At 44.4% G+C, this 21,396-nt stretch overlaps 1 protein-coding gene across 3 annotated transcripts in view; it reads right to left on the reverse strand.

The window, feature by feature from the left end:
* BDNF (brain derived neurotrophic factor) overlaps positions 1-21,396 on the reverse strand; it is a 39,691-nt gene that overhangs the window by 7,100 nt on the left and 11,195 nt on the right. The window contains exon 1 of one of the 3 annotated variants that reach the window (XM_062614223.1): positions 12,982-13,258. The exons of the other annotated variants lie outside the window; for them this stretch is intronic. The gene's annotated coding sequence lies outside the window, so the exon portion shown is untranslated. Of the gene's footprint in view, positions 1-12,981; positions 13,259-21,396 lie in introns of those variants that run through there. 3 annotated transcript variants of the gene reach the window in all.

A 21,396-nucleotide genomic window follows, 5' to 3' on the forward strand; every position in this document is an offset into this window, starting at 1 on the left:
TTTGATTTCATTATTTTTAGTTATTTTAAGTAGAAATCTAGCAGCTTAACAGGTTGTATTTCCAGCAGAGAGACCTGAGGGACAGCTGTGAACATGCGCTTGCTTTTCTGCATCCTGATACGTGCCATGAAAGCTGAAGTAACTTTCAGTAGTGAACAGATTCATAATGCTTTAGTCTCCAGCAAGAAGTGTGTGGTGGAAGATAAAATTAGCAGCAAGGAGACATTCATTTTCTGCCTTGCCATTTTTTAAGACCTTTATACACAAGTTCAATTTACTAAATACTATTGAACAGCACAGGCATGAGTTCCTGCTCTACGCATCATTACCAGAGTGTGTGAACAGATACCAAAATGGGATGCATGTCAGCACATGATTTGCAGAGACTAAACATACTGAGAACAAATAGTATTAACCTTTAACACATGCATAACTGGATGTCTGACACACTGGTTATCCTCTCGGCTATTTATGCGGCAAACTATATAATTACTTTTTATTATTGAAAACAAAGCACCCCCCAAATACATACACATGCACACCCACACTCAATTTGTATTCTTGTTAAGTTGGTGCTTCGTGTCAGGAAGAAGAAACCCATTTTATTTTTCTCATGTTGGTTTTCCCTGAGGTAATAAAATCTACTTACCCGTAATGCCAGAGATGGCAGAGACTAAGAACCATTTTGAAGACTAAGATGAATAGCAAGCAAATTTACAAGTAGTTTGTAAACTGAAGCTTTTAACATGAGAAATTTGCTTTTATCTTACATTGCTAAATATTGCCTATGGTACAGCTTCTGAGAGCAGTGAAACTCCACAAAGCGTTCATTGGCTCTGGAGAGGTATGCATCTGGTTAAAGCACTTCCAAGGGGGTTTTGTGGGGTTTTATCACTCTCCCCACAACACACTGAAAATAAAAATCACAACTTCTCCTGCCAACCAGAGGTGGGAAAGAACCCAAAGAGAACAGTGGCAAAATAATAATGCCATGATATTATACCCTGATCTTTCACAGAGTTATGTGTCAGTTTCTTACCAACTTCCTTTATACTTTTCTGGATACTGCAAAGGGCACAGACTTGCTTCAAAGGTTGAAGAGAGAGAATCCAGCTGCCCTAATGGGCACACACCAGACAGCCTCCTCATTACAAGCATCCTTATACTTAAATTGGCCAAGTGCAGGACTACAAGGAGCTCCCAGCAGGATTTCTGTCGGATGGATCTCAGTCCCATTCTGCTCATACCAGGAAATCAGCAGGATGAGTTTTGGCACCACACACAAGAGAAGGAATAGCAGGCCATACTCACACATGGTACCAGTGCTTTCAGAAAGACAACAGCCATGGAAGAGAACAGATGTGGACTATTTTTGTAACTGGACAATAGGAACCGATTGTTGAGCAAGTGACACAATGCTGCCTTTCCAGCTATTTGTACAGCATCCTGCACATGTGGCTTCCAAACTGCATCTGGGGTTGCTATCCCTATGCAAACAAACAGCTCCAAAAAGGTACTTGTGTGCATGCCACTACACATATCAAACACAATCTGCTTTACCATAACATTTTTTTTTTTTGCCCTAATTCCATGTTAAAATACCAAGGTATGCAGTGACAGTCCTCCTCAAATAAGGAGGACTCAAATAAGAACCACTACAAGCAGGTTTATTTTTGCTCATCAGGAGTATCATGGGTAGGGTAACATGCTGCACTCCTACTGCCATGCCTGAAATACTGTACAGTAGGGATGTGACTTCAAAGTCTAAAACCTAAGCATTAGCAAATTCCAATTTCAAACCTGACTTCAGGCTTAAAAAACTGCATTAATCTGTTTTAGAGTTCATGTCAAGTTACATTAATGCCATTCTGTGGTCATTCAGAAGTAACATTATGCAATGCCTGTGAAAGTAAAGTTCACCTTATAGATTAGGGTACCTATTTTGCCCCTCAAAACAAGAAAAAGAACCACAAAACCATTTCATGAAATAATTACTCTGTGCCACAATACTATCTGGTTCTTCTACAGGAGCAGATAATTACAGTTCTCCAAAATCATTTGCTTTGATAGCCACTAGAGCTTTATATAATGCTAATTCAACCTGCACGCAGAAGAACCTCAGACCTTTGAGCAGCATCTGTGGTTTGTCTTCCATTTCACTATGGCTCTCTCGTACAAAATACTGTGCTGAATCGTCACAGGACTAAGCTATTCTGCCAAGTACACACATGAAGCTCCCACTGAAGTCAAGGATAATTGGCACCCGAGAGTAGGAACAGAACAGAGCATGTTGCGTGCAAACTAGCGTTGAGTTGGATCCCTTGTACCGTGACATGTGTCCAGCAGCCCTGGCACAACCCAGAAGCTGCTGTACCAGTTGAGCTTGGATCTTACAAATGCCTGTAAACTTCTGAACAGCATGTAAAACATCCCACGCACCCATCGGTTCTGCTGCAAGTGACAAGCTTCCTAGGACCTATAGAACATTATGCACTCAACAGGAATGTAAGTGAAGCTTAGCCAAGGAAAGTCAATGGTTAAAAAGCATAAGCATCAGATGGAGCAGTTACCCATGGTTTGGGCAGGTAGTGCTTTCTCTAGGGTAAGGGAGAAGAGCAAGGGCTATACCCATTTGTTGCAGGACTCTTACCTTTGCTGAGACCCTGACTGTGTGTGGCATTGCTGTAAGAGAATACCTTGTTTTTAGCCATAGTCAGTCCTTGAAATGAAGCAGATCAGTATGTCGTGGTGTGCACAAACCCCAAACTGGAAATGCCTGTTGTCAGAGCCCTGACAGGTATTAACAATATGCCTGCATTTGCCAGTGGTGTTATCAGTCATCTTTTGGCTGCCCGCCCTCGTGTGCAGATTTCTCTCAACACATGCTCAGTTCAGTTGTTAGCACGGCATCTCTATGGAAATACCTTCCACAGATGGGGCAAGGGATAAAAGCTTACGCTGAGGTATCTATCAGAGCAGCTTCTGGGAGGAGTCAACTCCAAAATTATAAGGGAACAACCAGACCAAGAGCAGAAACTGGGCAGTTTGCAAAGCCACCTCCATTTACATTAATGGAATAATGAAGGATCTGTAAGGAGCAAGGATATACTCATTAGGAATCTAACCTACCTCACCAGAGCCAGCCCTGCATGTGTCCTGCTGTAACAGCAGCTTTTTCTTTGGAGATAACACTGTTGGAAAATTAGGTTACTATGTTAATATAACTGTATTGAAAACACTTCAGCGAGAAGTGCTCTTTCACCACTGATATTTCACCATGACGCAGTTCACCACAGATCTCAAAGCATTACAACATTATAGTTTTTAGGTTTTTTTTTTATTCCACACCCTCAAGGTGGTTTCATGCTGAAACAAAACTTCTGCAATTGTATGCCTGGCTCTCAATCCCTCACCTGTTTTAAAAATCTGGGGACCAACTTCAACTGGATTTAATAGAGGGCAGCAAGTTTCACTGACAACATTATTTCCATGGTCAGATGTTGGAACTAGCATACAGTAGCTCAGACATACCCAAATAACACCATCCCCCCTTCTTCCTTAGTCAGGCAAATACCAGTGTATGTTCTTACCCACTCAGACTTTGCCGCTTTTATTTCACACGCTCCACAGAGGAAAAGCATTTGGAATTACTACAAGGGGTGAGAAGGTACATCTGGTAAAGATGCAAGTGTTTGAAAACAAGCTTCACGAGTTGTAATGCTCAAGGTACAAACATTTAATGGAACATACAGAAAAAAAGCTTGCAGTCTGGAAGGAAAAAGTAATTTCTAAAGCTCCTGCCTTCTCCCAGTTGTAGAATGGTGTAATTTCTTTCACAGTAGTATTACACTTCAATTCCTGTAAATTACACTGAGGCAGGGTCCTTCCCCTCCCCATCTAAAAGTGAAGTTCACCTGGTTCATGACTTTTCATACTTTGCCACCAAATATAACTACAGGTTGTGGCATCATGGGAGATTATTTCCACAAAAGTTCTTGAGGTTTATTGAAGCAGTATATTCCAGTGGACCTAATCCTGGTGGACACAGTCACTGCCTCGTGTAAGCCCATAGTTCACAGATTTATACCAGCTGTAAAGGTGGCCCTGTACTTATGCACTCATAAAAATCAGATGAGTCTGACACCTAAACCCAAGATAACAGCTGTATCAGAACAAAATGTGACAGGTTTCAGCAAAACAGCTTCCTCACATTCAGGACTCCTGAAGAATACCTGCATATTTGGTAATAATTACTTTTTTTTTGAGGGGGGGAGGGGGGGGGGGGAAAGGGAAGCTTTCTAGGTGTGCAGACTAGCTCCTTCCTTCCCCCACCAAGAGCAGCACATAAATAGCTCAGACATGCCTGTAAACAGAAGTATGCAAAATCCAGCCCAACAGCACCTAACTTAACTCTGCTCTGCACTTGGGTGTCTTGTTTCACTCAGACACCCCCCGCTGAAGAAGGTGACTTTGCTGGCAGCATACTGTTCTCACTGTAAGAGCCCTGAAGCTCCAAAGGACAAGTTTGTGTACAGGCTTTCTGTCATTAAATAAACACTTCCCTAGAAAAACTTCAGTACCTGTCACCTCACACAAGCGGATGCTATTGCCCTGGAGTGAAGGAGAACTTCTTTTCAAATAGCTGGGGGTGGAGGGAGGAAAAGGAAAGTTAAAGGGAGAAACATTAAATTACCCAATTAGTCTGTTGAAAACTCTCCCAAACCTCTGCACAACACAACAGATTATGTAGAAGTCACCACCCTATTCAGAATCAAAAGCAGAGCTGTCTTATCAAAGATAATTAGTGGTTCTAGAAAGGAAAAAAACACTTAGAAGCTGCAAGAGCAGAGAGACCTGGTTCTTATGTACAAGTGAAGAGTTGCAGCAGCAACATTTCTTGAAGAACATGTTATCAAAACAGTGGCTTGCAAACACTAAATCTCAGCATCCCTATGTGAGGAGGAACCACATCAGAAATCCTGTTTTCCTTCTGGGTAGGCTGAAGCCCACAAAGACATTTAAACAACTTACCCCAGATTGCACAGCAAGTTGCTGATGCACCAGAGGACAGCAGGGAAGCTCTTGCTCCCAATCCCTTGCTTCAGCCACTACCCCAAGCTGCCTTAACCACGCGTATCACTCACAGATTTTGCAAATCTCTCTATGGCCACTTAGATGTCTAACCCAGAAAGAGGCAGGGCAGCTGATTAAAACCTTAGGGATATTACTTTGAATACATATGCTAGCTTACTTCCATCTGTGTCATTAATTAGTTCCTGACTGTAGGTTAAATGTAGGGCATGTTGTCACGAGCCTAAGGTGGGGTGGCAGGACCTCCTGCTATTGCCATATGGCTTTTTGTTTCTTCCTTCATTCTTCAGCTTTTAGCCTCATGCTTCTAATTTGTGTGCTCAACTATTATATAACAAAGAACAACAAGAACAACAAAACTAGCGTTAAAATAGAAACATTCTTCACCATTAAAACCTTCATGAGGTTTGATCTGAAATGCAACACAACTTCCTGTCTCATCCAGGGACTGCCTTTACCCGCAGCAAATTTGCTATGAAATTCAGGAAAGACCTAGTCCCATGGAGAACTGTGACTGCACAAATAGGTATGTACCAGCCCTATAAGCACAAACCAGGGCGGCTTGCCAGGGCCCAAAGGTCAGCCTTCATTTGTATGAAATGGAGAAGTGCAAGGCAATGTCTATTCATAATACAGATGTTCAGCATATACAGGGGATGAAGCCAGGGTAGCACCACTATACCTATCAAAACAAGGAAAAAAAGATGACAGAGTTCCATTTGTCTTTTTTTCCCAATGCATCTCCACAGATGCATTCTTCTGTTAAAATACAAATGGCTCAGGACTGTCCTCAACAAAATTACAGGTCATGTTTTGAGGTATGCCTGAACATGACTACTTGTAAGATATGGAGAGTGTCAGCAGTTCATCTTCTAGTGAATACCAGTAGGTCTGGTGGTGCTTTGTGACTGAAGACTTACTCCAAAGTTAGTTATTGTGCTTTCTAGCTCTCATTGCATACCTGTCCTTCCATTAGCTAAAGGCAAGGGAAATGATTTCTGGTATTTTCAAGTATAAGATTCTATAATTTTTATAACAGTTACAGGAATAAGAGCAAGGAAAAAAAAACATACAACAATACCTATGTTGAACAAAACTGATTAAGAATCAGGCAATACGACTTCATGGAATTCATGATGTTGCATCTAGGTTTGTCAGACTTCTTTGGAGACATAGAACTCCAAATAGCTTCTTCTTAAATCTTATTTCTGCCTTTTTATTTTTATTTTTTTAATGGAGGCGTGTGGAATTGACTCACTTCTCCTTTTGCAACATCAGTATCACTCCTGCTACTTTTTTGCAGTTACAACTGCAGGAAGGTTCTGCACAGGGTGCAGCAGAAATTAATCATCAGTGTAAAACAGAGAGAGAAAAAGGACTTAACATGAGTCTTCAAGGAAGGTAGCTTTGCTCCTTCTTTTCAATTCAGGTGCAAATCATTACCTTTAAGGGGAAAACTCATTTTCAGATATTCTTTTGCTAGTCATTACACGAAACGGATTTCTGTGAGAAGATGTAAAGAAGCACCCGTTTATCCTCTCTTCGTACCATTTCATTGGCAGGAACTTGGCAACACCCTGCTGCTGTAATAAGACATGAAACATCCTTCTTTGCCTCCCATAAAATAAAACCAACCCTTCTTCACCAGTCTGCAGGACACTTGCTGCCAACAACAACAAAAATTAATCACGAAATTGACATAAACTGTAATGCTTCTATCTGGAAAAGCAGAAATGGGAGAACCTCAGATTCATTTACTGCTAGTTTTGGTTCAACCGATTATAAAGATAAAGGGCAGTCATGATGTTCAGCAGCAAATTCGTACTTCACCACAGTTTCCTGGCACAGGTTCTGGTTAAGTTACCCTTGCCAGCTTGAACTTGTTAGTGGCTTTGCTTCCCCCTTGGACTCACACTGGCTTTCAATACAAATTCTATCAAATAGCATTTCTCTCTTGGCATTTACAGCTCAGTCAAACTGGATTATCAACTCAAAAGGAATGTAAATAGCAAGTGAAGATCCAAGTTTTAATGCAGGCAGCCAGCAGGCACAATTATCCACAAATACTGCAAAACAAGTCCTGTCGTTCATCCCAACAGCGTCCATGCACTTCTGTGGTACAGTGACAGCTATGACTAAGAGGAGGTTAGTTTACATACTAATCCAGCCCTTGAATAAATTTTAGATTTCAGTTCTTTTTATCTCAGCATATCAAGTAATGAACACTTATGGAGAGTGCCACGGCCAGTGTAAAGAAAGGTAAACTAAACCATATGGATACTAAATGTTGCACCAAGCATATAAAGTAAATGGCAGGAGGCACTAAGGAATCCAGAGATCGTAACCTTTAATTCCTTCATCTAGACAAAACGTCATTTCTCCAGGAGCTGTTATGTTTAAAGAAAACCATGTTTTGATCACATTAGATAAGGTACAACCTGCACTAGAACTGGCACAAAATAAGCTTAACTGCCTTTCTTAAGATGTGTACTAACGGATGGGGTAGTGAAGTGGGAGGAGGGAAACAACACGACATGACAATGGGAATGGGATGACAAGGAGTTAGTTCTGGTATTATTGTTACAGCTTTAACTGCAGCAACAAGTCTTTTCTATTCTGAGTTACTAAAGAGCATATAACAGCATTTTGCGCAAGGCTTTGCCTAGTTGAATCTTTTTCCAGGCTCTTCCTGCTATTCTACACACACAAAGGACTTCAAGCCAACTTGTAGCCCAGTGTAGCCAACTGGAAAGGCTGAAGTTGGATGTGGAACTCCAGGTGAGCCAAGGGTAGTTTCTTAAACACTAGTTTGGAACAACAGTTCTCATACACCCTGGTATGGTACAAACAGTTTGCACTTGCGTCCTGAACTTGAATGGCAAATATCCCTATATCACAGCTCCTCAGTTTCACACAGGAAAACTCTGATTCCTCAAAAGCTATATACTAAGTGTTTCTCCTGATATACTTTACACTGACAGATTTCAATTACCTTACGAAATCACCCAAAGCATCACCCAGGAAGATACGCAGCACACACAGTCAACTACTGGCTTGAACTTTCAAGGCTCTGGGAGATCAAAGTTAGCAGCTCCCACTGAGGTTTAGTTGTGTTGAGTTTCTTATTCCACTGGGCACTTGATAGCCATAAGCTAGCAGTTATTATAAAAGCCCCCAAAACATACCGTGTCTGTAAGAGCCCAACAGAAATAACTGCACATGAGATTGAGTTCAGTGGGTAAAAAAGGCACATTGTTTCTCTTTATAAGCAGTTCCTCACAAATTAAATATGGAACAGTGCTTATTCTTCTCTCCCCAATGCAAAGGAAAATCCTGCTATAGCCAAAGATTGACGTACAAAACAAAAAGCTGTGAGTTCAAAACAAAACAGGAAACTAGATCCTAAGAATCAAGGGGCAGATAGAAAAAGCACATGCCATGTTGTTAGATTTGAGGTAGCAACAAATACCTATATATCCAGTTTAACTTTGATACTTATTTGTATCAGGAAATCAGGAACATCCTGGATCTAATGAAACCAAGCTAAAGGCTGCTGCGCTGATACATTAAGAAAAATCAGGATTCCACCAATTATCTACTGAAGGATGACCCCTATCGATTAGACTTCAATAATGGGATGGGGAACAACCTCCCCCAATTCAATCCTTAAGGGAGGAGTTCTACATTGCATTTTTTTTGGTGCAAGCTTTAGACGTGCTACCAAGTCTCAGCCACAGCTGTAAGAAACACATTTGACTTGCAAACACTTCTTTAGGTGTAGTCTAAAGTTCATTCAGCAAATGATTTACTCAAAGTGATGCTCCTCATTCACTTATTTCCAAGGAAGACCATAAAAGAGTGGCTACCTGCATTGATAGGACAGGATTTGCAGGCACCACCTCAGTTACAGGGTTAATTAAAAAACAACACAGCATGCACACACTACACTGCGGAGTAAGAACAGTTTGGACCGGCAGCCTCACTTGCCTGAGCCATGACATCCACGAGCAGCGTGTTTGGCTCGTGAATCTCTAGGTGGCGGTAGCTGCTCAGATTTTAGATACCGAGCGAGGCTTACCTCAAATTTAGCAACCAGTATTCCTCCCATACTCCTAGAATTGCCTTTTCTAATTTGAAATGTGACCCCCTCCCCCATTTCTTCATAATTTATAGTAGTCTGAAGCTGAGTCACAAGGATTTCTGCATTTTCCTAACCAAGTACACAAGAAAAGAAATGAACTGCCAAAGTATTGAGGTAATTTATAGCGTAAGGCATTGAGAGCTTCTAGTCGATCAAAGGACTCAGAGAAACAAACATAAGAACAATCATGCCTTCTGTTCTGTAGAAATGCCACGGCCAGAAATAACTGTCCTAATTAACTGGTTTCAAAAAATGACTTCTCTGAAAGATACAATATTCTTACGGAGGAAAGTATACAACTGCTACAGCCTTATGGCAGCTGTCACTGGGCATGACAATTCCCTATATGAAGTTTCCTTTTACCTCCTCTGGTTGTCTGTGGTGCTCATCTTCAGACAAATGTATCCATCCATAACACTTAAATTTTGCTATAACAGGACCTTCTGCCACCACTAGTATCAGTGTTACTAAAGGATTACAGCCACATCAGAGCAGCAGCATCCCAGCCAACCCTCTGTTCACAGTTTATAAAGGGCAGAAATTGTGTTCAAGATGAGGTTGGCTTTGTTTTTTGGAAGCCTGTTGCCTATTTAGTCAAGTCCATAGGACCTTCAATGCTTCAGACTGTTCCATGTTGATCATTACTGCTGGGTGTAGCAGCCAGTCTATAGTTGCCTGATAATTAGGTCCTGAAAGTCAAAAAGGAGGAAAACATGCGCCTGACCCTACACATCCCCTCCACTTTATGAACATGACCACTTGTCCATGCAGAACAGGACAACTTTTGCCAACAGTGCTCTTCATAGGACAGCTCAGAGCCTAGAACTGTAAGCAAGATGGCCAACATAAGATTATACCAGAGGACAAAGGCCATAATATAATGGTGACGCCAATAAGTCACACATGTATCTCCAAAATTAAATCACTTGTTTTCTGTTATTGTATAGTCTAGTATCTCCAAATCAAGCAGCATAAGGATTTATATTGATAACATGTATGTTTAAGAAGGCACCATGGCAGAGTTGCCTGTATGCACTGCAGAGCAAAATCTGTTATTTATTGTTTGCATTACCAGAGCACTGAAGGAGCCCTTGCCAGGTACCAGGAACAGCACACAGACAACACTACCTCTGCTCCAAAGAACTTATAGTCAAAGATAAGACTGAATAATGGGTATGGATAAGGAAGGGAGACAGTATGATCTGCTGACAGACAGTGGGGACAGCCTACCAGCCCCATCCCAGCTCAAACATCGGGCAGTTTGCTCAGCACAGCTCTTTTCCCAGTGGGTACCCCAGCAAACAGAAGAGGTTTTAGCACCTTTCTAGCTGGAACCAAAGACATCAGGTTATTGGGTTACCTCTTCATTTTGGCAAATACACAAAAATAGCCTAGCTTTGGTGCTTTTAAAAGCTTCTTTTTAAAGGGTGTTCACAGCTAAGCATTAACAAGAATGCCAGCATATGAACTGATCTAAGAAATGATTGAGTTTCCTAATTAAGCAGCATTGTAGCTATTTAGGAGGAACCAAGCACTCACAACATATGCTTGAAAACAGGTCAAGACAAGTTAGCAATTAACCTATTAAAAGCACATATCCTCTTCTACTGGAGTCTCCACCAGTTCACACAATGCCTAATGTGAGATTTCTAGTGTAGGCACAGGGCACATTCCTAGAACAGCATTTCAGCTTTTTATACAAACCAGGGAGGCAGATATGGGGAATTTTTTTTAATAGGACCACATTTACTACACAATCCCCTCTACTGAGTGAATTGTTTCTCATCAGCATGGAGACTTGCCCATAGAAAGGATGAGAGGGTCTCCTACTTTCTTGCAACCTGCTTATATACCTGCACCCCAGCAGAGAGCTATTACCTGAGCTCAACAGGTAATGCAGCTTCTTGTGTTTTCTTCACTGTAACAGCAGAGGAAGAGCTGGAGAAAGTGCTACAGGTACTGCAAGGACTCTTAACTGCAGCTACTTTCAGCTTAGTACTCTTTGCTGCATGCAAAGCTTTTAAGCAAAGGCACAGATCCTTGTTTTCTGCTATATTCTTTCACATTTGAACAAGCCTTTAAAATCCTCTGCATCTGTGCACTACATTTTGTAATATTGCAGCACACTGTAGTACTCCCATAGCACTATGCTACAACATAATGCCTTTGTGTTTAAAAGCATGCTGCTTGGAATTAAACTTTTTTTTTTTTCCAGTTTAGCCTCACTCCCTCTAAGGTAAAAGTCCTTTCCCATTTTCCTCCACTGCTCTATCTGGATTATACCGATAAAGCGTTCTTGATCCTTCTGACCCGTTTTACCCTGATTTCACAGCCATATAACAATAGGATCTACCCTGCAGCTCCGGAAAACAGAGAGCACTGGTGACGTGAACAGAAGGCATGCTACTTACAAATGGGTTTTCCCAGCCGAGGTTCAGTGGAGCTGAACATTAAGTGGTAGTACTACAGCAGAAAATTGTTGTGAGTTGGAGCCCTGCAGAAAGGCTCCTGTATCTAGTCGTATTAAGTAAATAGCTGAAACGTCTACCTGCTCCTTCAAGGTATTAAAGTTGAAACAGAGCCATTGCTTTGCCCTGAGACCCAAGTGAGAGGCGGTGGACCCTTCCCTTCTGCTGTCCAACAGCCACTCAAACCCAGGGACGTGAAAGCTGCTCCTGCCTGCATCCAAAGACAACCGAGGAAATTAATTTTATGTCCTCATCGCGCCATGAATTAAAGATTACAGAAACACTTGCTGAAGAAAAATGTATCGCCCGGATAGATTCCTTGCATTCATTAGAGCGGCGTTACTAGAAACATAAATAAGTAGTGACTATTGATCTCACAATAGTCATGACCTCAGAACAGCAAGCTACAAGAAACTGAAAAGCATGTTTTAACCGTAAAATACAACCCAAGGTGCAACTGCACCCCTTAAAAATCAACAACCAAAGCAGGCATAGCCCACAGCGGTGACACCTTACCCTACTAATCCTGCAAAGGAAAAGGGAAAAAGATCAGAGGGGCAGCGCCAGGGTTCCAAAGTATTGATTCAGCCTTGCCAAGCACATCCACCCTAACGCCAGCTCCTCTCAGGCTGGGGCATGTTTTCCACACCAACACACAATGGAAGCCGGCGGGCAGGATCCATCCCGGCTCCTCTCCCTCCCTTCCCCGCAGGGGGTCGGCGGGCGAGCCAGAGGACAAAGCCCCCACGGCACCGCAAGCCCGGTGAGGGTGCCCGGCGTGCTTCGCATTCCAGCTTCGGTCCCGCTTCAACAAGTGCATCGCTCCCGTCCCTCAAGGCCCGGGGCGGCGCCCAGACCCCGTCCCTCTCCGAAAGCGGCTCTGCGCGCGCTCACACACGGCACGGCGGGGCCCCGACACCGGGACCCTCCTGCCCCGGCCCGGCCCGGCCCGTCAGCAGCTGAGGGGAGGAGGAGGCCACGGCCGCCAGGGGGCGCCGTCCTCGCAGGGCGCCGCCACGCGGGCACGCGCCCCACGCCCGGCCCCGCCTCGCCCCGCGCCGTAGCCGCTGATACCGCCGTCGGGGAAGCGGCACCAGCGTCCGCCGGGCTCCGCGTCCCCCCCTCCACCCCGACGGCGACAGCCCCAACGAAAGCCCCGCCGGGCCGCCCACCCCGACCGACAGGTGCGGAAACAAAGGGGCGCGGGGCTGCCCCGGCCTTCCCTGCTCCCCGGACGCCCCGCGCCCGGCCCCTCAAGTTTCCCGGCGGGGCGCCGCGTACCTCGTCGTCCACACAAAGCCTGTCCGGATCCCCCGTCCGGAAAGTCACATCCTCTCCCGGGTGCCCAGTCCCACCGGCCGCCTCTCGCCAGCCCGGCAACACAAGCAGCAGCTCAAGTGTCTCATCCAAGCTTTATGAGGGGCGGGAGGGCAACGGAGCCGGATCCCCCACCCGCGCCGCCCAACTGGAGCCTCCCGCCCCGGCCCGGCCCGGCCCCGTTGCCGCCGCCGCCTCCCCGCGGAGTGGCTTCGCCCCCCGCCCGGGCGCCTCCGGGCAGCGGCGGCCGCAGGCACCGTGCGGCGCTGACCCGCTTAAAGCCGCCGCGCTGCCCCGCTTAAAGCCTCCGCGCCGCCTCCCTGGCCCCGCCACCGCCCCGCCCGGTCCCCGCTTCCCCGGCGCCCCCCGAGCAGCGGGAAGGGCGCGGAGGGGCCGGGCCGGGCGGGGAGCGGCGAGAGGCGGGGGTGCGGGGGGGATCGGTCCGCCCGCCCGGCGCGGGATATTGGTTTACCCAGGCGGGTATTAAGCAAGCCCCATCCATTTAAATATCGCTCCAGCGCTGACCTCTTCCGTAGTTTGCCTATTAAGAATGCAATCAAGATAATAACAGGCATTGCTTATTAATGAGCGCTCCAGGTAACGTTACACCGGTGACTTTCTGGAGGCGCGCAGCGGGCGCGGGTGCTCAATCCAGGCGGCCCAGAGGCGGCTCTGCCCGCACAGGCACCGGGACTGGCAGCCGGAGCCGCCCGGCGCCCGTCGGCCACCGGAGCAAGGGGCTGCCGCGGTGCCCGGAGGATCCCTCCCGGCAGAGACGCCCCGCTCGGCCCTGCCCGGCCGCCCGAGGGACCGTTTTCCGTCCCCCCTGTCAAAAATCTGTCTGGCCTTAACCCCCTTCTGCCTGTGCACCCGATACGGTGAATTATTGATAGTGGAAATTGCATGGCAGAGGCAATAATGGCATCCCCTGATTGAGTAGCTCCATTTGATCTTGGTAAAGACAGAGATGGCACACTCCCCGGCCGGGCTGGAAGCACACGCATGTGCCAGCGGGGCGCAGCACCTCGTGCCACGGCTCACAACTTCATCCACATCCTGGCACGGGCCAGTGTGGCCTCGCCTCCCATCTCCTCACCCATAAATAATACCCGAGGCATTTGATTTTCAGAAGATACCCCATCTCTTTTACAAGTTGGTTGTAGAATCCCAGAGTGGTTTGGGTTGGAAGGGACCTTAAAGCTTATCCAGTTCCAACCCCCTGCCATGGGCAGAGACACCTTCCACTAGACCAGGTTGCCCCAAGCCCTGCCCAACCTGGCCTTGAACACTGCCAGGGATGGGGCAGCCACAGCTTCTCTGGGCATCCTGTGCCAGGGCCTCACCACCCTCATAAAACTTATTAAATCAATTATCCTTCTACACCTTTAAAGCCCAACTGCAGTCTAATTGAAATTAACACCAAAGGCCTGTCCACTTCGGCATGCCTGTGGCCCTCTATACCAGGAGAAATGTGTGCAACTCATTGCTGCCTTCAGACAGTCTGATTGCCTGTGTGCTTTTGCTATGAAACACCTGCATTGATTAGATCAGTAAAGTAATAAAATATCCCAGGCGTTTGAAATCTGAGCACACCTAAGGCCTTACATATAAAACAGCTTTTAATATATATTAAGGGAAACAATCCTGGTGGTTAATATCCTTTGCAGCTTTAAGAACTTCTTTAAAAAGCATGCGCACAGTACCACGTTACCATCCAGCAGCTTTTTTGCATGGTGGTAAGACAGCCCAGTTTTGATACCCTGTGTTCTTAAGATGATGCCCACAAATACTTGGATGATCTGCCAGTCAAGTTTAATAGCAGCAGCAGCAGAGGCTACTTTAATCAGCTGTCATGTAATACATTACATGCGTGTTATTCCTGGAGGATGGCCTCTTCTCCTACTACATTAGGCAAGCAGATGAGCAGCAGCAAGTACCATGCTTTAGAAACACCCAAGCGTCTGCTGGCTTGTTCTCAGGAGCGAAGGAGAAAGCACATATCCTCAAAAAGTCTGCTTGCAATCAGAACAAGCTTTTTAATTTTGGAATGGAAGCATGTTATGGACCACCTGACAAATCCTCGTGCTGTGATGTGTGCTTTCAGCTCAGCTCTGCTAAGAACATGAGAGCCATCAATCCCGAGCAATGTGTGCCGAAATTCCCACTTTGCTCCAAACATGCTGCCTTTTGCCCCGGTGCAGAGATTTTCCTGGGGAACAGGCATGGTCATGGAGCTGCTGTATCTTGCTGGTATAATCAGCCCTTCGGGGATTATTAACTAGCCAGTGCTTGATTACTGGGAAAATTAAAAAGAGTGTAAGTAATGATCTGTTTGTACTTCTAATGCACATACAAGCTGGGCTCCATATTTTTCAATCAGGCCCTGACTTCAAGGAGAATTTTGTATGAATGAGCCCCAAAAGACTGGGCCCACAAGGGATTAGTTTGTGAAGCAACCGACGGTCATCATGCAGAGGAACTGCCCTGATAGAGCTCTGCTCCTTTGTCCACATGACATACTGTAGCTTGGAGATGTACGTGAGCCCTCTCCTTTGAAACCTGTAGGATATGTAGGATGCAGTACTCAGACATTCTCATGTTTCCTGTGGATTCATTCCCAGGTGACCCCAGAAAGAATTCTCTCTTGCCACATGCAAAATAGAACATCTCCCATCTTCATTCACAGAGGTTTGGACTGTATAGGCATCAGAACTGAGTGGCGCTCAAAAGGAAAGCTGCACCACAGGCTGCATGGGGAAGAAACGGGCAGGCAGGCCCTATCCTGATGATGCTGGGTTGGTTGATTCAAAGCCTCAAGCCTCTTGGTGTCACTGGCATGCCCACCTTACAGCATTTACCTTGAAACTGAGTCTTTTTCGTATACCTAACTAGTTAAAATAATTTTTTTGCATACGCAATCCACATTTCACCCTTTTCCATTCAGCAACAGGGAAATAGTAAGAAGGAGTATGAGTTGTCAATCAACATGTTGATTTATCCCTGCAGCAATATCAGATTGCTTGCAGGGGGGCAAGACCATTGCTTTTTGCTGAATTCAATTTAAACTGTAGTATAGGCACTAATGATGCTGTAGATACTATAAAGAAGAAAGCTGAAGCACACACATCTGGTTTCTGTCTCAGTGGAGGTTGTGCATTATAGTGATTGATGTACAAGGTCCAAATTTACTGATAAACTAATTCTATGATAAAGTAGTTTGTGGGGCTCTTAAATTCCCCCATTGCAATTGTAAGAGAAGCAATAAAAAAAGTCAATATTTGAAAAAAGTAACATTCTTAAAAGTCCGTAGTTAGTCAATACACAGCTGGTGATTCAGTCTCCCCCCACAAACATGTCTTTACACTCCTCATTTTATTCACATAGTATCTCGACTTGCTTTTGAACAAGAAAAAGGTCAAGAAGCTACAATTTGGACTGCTTCTCACTTGGTTGTCAGGAAATATAAACTAATCCTGATTACAGAAATGGGAATGCTGTTGAGGTACTTGGGTTTGACACTGGAGTATTTTTACTATTAATAATTTTAATTGGCTGAGGTCAGTTCTTATATCACGACAAGCATTTTATGTTTAATTATGTTTATTCATGTTTCCTGGTTACCTATCTTTGCTATTTTCTCACATTAAAGGGCTGGAAAGTTCATGGAAATAAACTTTTCCAACTCAAGTAATGCTAAAAATTGCAATGGATTATATAAACACCATTGGAGGTTGCAGGCACATTGCATTTGTAAGAAGATGACTGGGCTGTGAGGCCACTCTAATGATTCAGTGATCGCAGCACACACAGCAGAACCACTCATACTCTACAGTAACATCAGCAGGTCTGGAAAACCCTCAGCATCTTTGAGAACCAAACCCAAATTCTGCTCAGCTATGTCAGGTCTTTGTACTCATCATCCAGGCTGTGACTGAGCGAGGTGGAGCGAGAAGGGGGTCAGCCAAACTGCGGCCACAGCTTCTCCTGGGCGTCTGCAGTACGTGTTAATGCCCTGGGGTTGATAGCACTTGGATTTCACAGCCTCGAGGTTTATTTCACATCCAAGCCGCAAAGAGTTGCTATGGTTCTGGTCTGCAAGTAGCTTGCTGGGTGGCCAGAATATACCCTGTGCCTTAAATAGCACAGGGTACTTGCTCTTAATATCTAGCATAATTTCACCTTTGGTGAACAATGTCTGCAGAGAGGCCTTTCAGCCTCATTTTAGCAGGGAAAGTATTTGTGAAACAGCAAAGACCCAGAGACCTTTCATTAGACATAGTTTGTAGCCTGCATGTGTAGGGGATAAAGCAGTGAAATCTATCCTTTCAATCACAGGCACTGAAACCACAACATTTTTGCTGAAGAAAATATCACCTAATAGCTCAGAACCTTCACCCTGCAGCTACAGCAAAAGTGAATTTGAAACTCCAACAAACAATTAAAATAATTGGTTTCTTCTCATGTCTGCTGGAGGTGCTCATGCCAGCTTTCCATCACATGGGGGGATCTGTACCCTGGATCTCATCCCATGCCTTCTAGTCAGGGATTTCAGCACAATTTATGCGCATGAAACCGCTCCTAGAACAGAGCTCTGTGGTAGGTGCAGATTAGTGTAGATTTTACAAACAAGGAAATGCATGTGTCTATTATATATAAATTCATTAAGCTGCTCATGAACATACTTGTTCGACAAGCATGCCCCTTCTGTGTTTGTTCCTTGCCACTGCTCGTGTAGTTGTCTCTACTGGCATCAACTGTCACAGAAAAGCAATATGAATCATATGTGACAATTACCACATACATCAACTGATGAACACACACAATCCTCCCTGTCCAAACCTCCAGGCTTCCCTTTTGGGGTTTTGTACGAACTCCACACGCTCCACCCAGGAAATCCCTCTTCCCTGTGCAGAAGGGCTGGGGGTAGCCCCCAGGATAATTCACTGTTCATCCTGACTACCTGGTCCCACAGCCAGTGTGGAGCTGTTGGCAGGCTGGCCCCGCACTGCTGGGTGGAGAGCAGCTATTGAGGATGGTGGCAAAGGCAAAAAGCAAAATAAAAAAAAATAGAATAAAGAATGAATCCAGCCCAGCAGCAAAATGAAAAGTTGGGTTTATCATTTAACTCTTTGGCACTCACTAAAACTGGGAATTCACCTCCCAAGTGTGTCTGCCTTACTGCTGTCATTTTGGAGGCATTAAACACCCGGCACCTGAGCAAAGAGCAAAGTATCTGGGTTATGCCTGAGGGTGTCCAGTGTACCAGCTGTCTGTCTGACGTGCAGTGCAGAGCCTTTCCCCACTTGCCCCTGGCCTCCCTGCTAACAGCCCAGCCACAGCTCCATTGCAGTGGATAGAAAAGAGGGCATGGAACAACAACAGCAACAAAGCAGGCTCCGAGTCAGCCACAGACATGGGAAGGGAAAAGAAAATCCCCTCTTCCCCAAAGAGGTTGCGTGTGATTCCTCGAGATGAGGGAAACACGAGCCAAGTGTGGAATGATTAGATGGTTGGAGATGCACTCTTCTGATGAATCCAGCCATTGGAGCTCTGTGATTAAGGAAGATCAGAAAACCTTTGGTGCACTTGTGGGTGAAAGGTGTTGGGATTGACTCATCTCTAAGTATTCATCGGATTTCAATTAGATGCAATACAGTGGATAATTTTTATTATTTAAAGGGATTAGATTGTAGGGGTTTGATAAACTTAGCCAGGCATCTTGTCAGAGTATGTATGTACCTTACCAAACCCTCCTCCATGCGTAACTGTGGAGAGCATATTTTGGGTATGTCCTAAGAATAAGCAAGGCCCAAATCCCCAGGTTTGCAGTCCTGTGAGTGCTCCTTTGTAGTTTATTTCTATTCGAGCAAATAAAATTTCCTCTGACATGAAGCTCAAGCCCTCCCTTCACCAGGTGCGGGCAGCTGTGTGATATTGCCCGGAGGGTGATGGGTGATAAGAGATCTAAATCAAGCAGTCAGGGAGGGGAGAAGGGAGATGGCATGCTGTGCTGAGGGTGGATAGCTGTACCAGGGTGCCCACCACCCCCAGCCCAGAGCTGGCAGGAGGGATCCTCCTTGGGTACGCAGAAAACCTTGGGAATGAAAAGCATGTGTAAACATTAAATAGTTATTGTAGCTCTCCTGCCCTGTACTACTTTAATATTAAGGCATTTCAGACTGCACTTAGATTGCTGTCTTCATCTTCCCAAAGAGGTTAAGGTGCTTTGGCTCCATCCCTCTTTAAAGCACAGCCATGTCAATACTTTTAACAAGCTGATGTGTTTAAAGATGAATTCAAGATTTGTTTTTTTAAACAGGGTATTGAGCTATTTTACCTAAGAAGCAACTCCAGAGTTCAAAGCATTTTCCATGTTAAGCACCTAAAACATTAGAGAGAAGTATCTGAGAAACAGTAGATATTTTTGTTAATTGCAAACTAAAATTACCAGTGCAGCAATAAAGATTAAATAAATAGAGTCCTCAAAATGAATCCCAGACCACATCATGTTCTCCTCCTCCAGTTACCGTGACTTGTGGCTCAAGAAACAAGTACTGGATTAGTCACATTAAAGCCAAAGTTCCCCTTGACTAACATGTTTCATTTGTTTGCTGTCTTTTCCTTTTCTTGAGCACTTAGGATTGTTAACCTCCCACTAATTTAATAGCTGGAACCATGATGTGTATAAACGTTACTACATTCCACTTTGGAGATTAATAGGCAGGTATGTGTCAGTCCGGCAGTTTTCACTTGTCCATGTAAAAGGGATGGTCTCTTTATCTGCGGTGAAGGAGAAATATTGATATATTCCTGAAATACTGATTCAGTAAATCAATACAAATGTTAAGCCATTTTAAAATAACTTTCCTCAAGTCCTCCATCATTTCTCAAATGGGAAAACATATCGATTTGTCTGTCCCAGCCTGCACAAGGACAGGGTGGCTCTTGAAATGTGGCAGTGGGGCAGGAGCATCCAACAAGGGACATGGGCACCACCACAAAACCCATGCAGCCAGAACATCAAGCAGGAAGAAAGCAACTCCACATGCCCCAAAACCCCTTCTATTTTTAGGGCTGGATGCAACTCAAAGACTACTCCAGTAAAACCCACCCCTGGCTTTGGCGAGACATTCAGTGGGGCCTTTTCTCAGTGTTTCGAGACTTGTGCCATTGGAGTATTCATTCGTAAACAACATTATCTACATTTATTTCCTGGACACTGTTTATTTTTTCATGTAGTTTGTACAGCTGAAACGTAAACGCTTGCAAGGGACCAGTGGCTTTAAACACCCCTTTGCATTTCATTATTTAGCCTGTTTAATCTGCTATAATTTACTGCAACTCACAGTTGTATTATATGGCCTTATAGTGCCTGGACTTACTTGACTATAAAAAACACCGAAGTCAACAGGAATGCAAAGTATTTAAATCAGAGGAGAGCCAAGTGCTTGATTATCAGTGAGGACTCTGCAGCAAGGCAGTTAAACCCTTATTTTAGACTTGCATTACGTTGCTGTTTGATGCTTTACCCTGCTATGTGCTCCAAGCAGGATCCCTTCCCCTTCCAGGCATGTATTGTTTCTTCCCCTTTGGTTCCTTAATTTGGGTTCGATCCCATAATATGAAAAATATACTCTGATATTGCACCTAGAGCACATTGATGAGGCCTAAAGAGCTCCTCTGTGATGGGAATTAAGATCAAAAAGGATATGGAATTTAAATATTCAACATCTCTTCTCAGATATGAAACAGAAAAAAATGTTTTGATGCAAAAGTCATTGCGACAGAATATGTTACTTAGACTCTGGGACCATATTAGGGTAAAATGGCTTTTTAGATAGAAATTACACTGAGAGAAACTCCTTCATATGGAAATTATGACATTTTGTCTATTGCCTCTTACTACAAATGTTTAAAAGATCTGTTAAAAATATTCTTTTAAGAAGTTGTATCAAGATAAAAGAAAGTGAATAAGAACCAGTATAATTTAGAGGCTTATTCCTGATTAGTTTCCTAATTTAGACCCTGTTAACTGCCAGAAAATTGCACCACTTACCAGAGCTGGGGAAGCCTAACTGATAACATAGTTTATTTTGCAGTTTGGGATTGCTGTGCTTTTGTCAGGCCCTCACGCTTGCAGTAAATGAATGTTGTGTTAATTCAATGTACTGATGGAATTAATCTATTTCCAGACTCAGGAAAGAAAGGCTGAGCCTGAGTGCTAACCCAAACAAAAGACAAGTGCACAAAAACCATATTCTCGCTGTCTGCTTCACGAACTTTCCCTACACCTCCATCTGAGTTTAGCTGCTTGATTTTAGCTAACCATGGATCTTTACTAACATCGCACAAAAAAACATGGACTCAGGAGAAGGCAGG

This window comes from Pezoporus occidentalis, unplaced genomic scaffold (assembly GCF_034315485.1).
Source record: "Pezoporus occidentalis ecotype Australia unplaced genomic scaffold, CSIRO_AGI_Poc_V1 ctg173, whole genome shotgun sequence".
Taxonomy (NCBI): domain Eukaryota; kingdom Metazoa; phylum Chordata; class Aves; order Psittaciformes; family Psittacidae; genus Pezoporus; species Pezoporus occidentalis.